A 277-nucleotide genomic window follows, 5' to 3' on the forward strand; every position below is an offset into this window, starting at 1 on the left:
TCCTCTCCTTACTCTTACTTTCCTCCCCCTTTTCCCTCCACCCAGGTTACCTCCTCTTCTCTCCATCTTCCTCTCCTTACTCTTCCTTCCCTCCCCCTCCCCCCCTTCTTCCCTCCACTCCCTTAATGTAACCTTGGCCGGCTGAGACGCACAATTGCCAGCTGACGTTTTCTCCCCCTCCTCCTCCCCATTCCCCCCTCCCTCTCCCCCTTCCCCCCCCTCCCCATCCTCCCCCTCTCCATTCCCTCCTCTCCCTCCCCATCCTCCCCCTCCCCAC

Source organism: Coenobita brevimanus, chromosome 93, assembly GCF_032717465.1.
Source record: "Coenobita brevimanus isolate Jiangsu-jjx chromosome 93, ASM3271746v2, whole genome shotgun sequence".
Classification (NCBI taxonomy): Eukaryota; Metazoa; Arthropoda; class Malacostraca; order Decapoda; family Coenobitidae; genus Coenobita; species Coenobita brevimanus.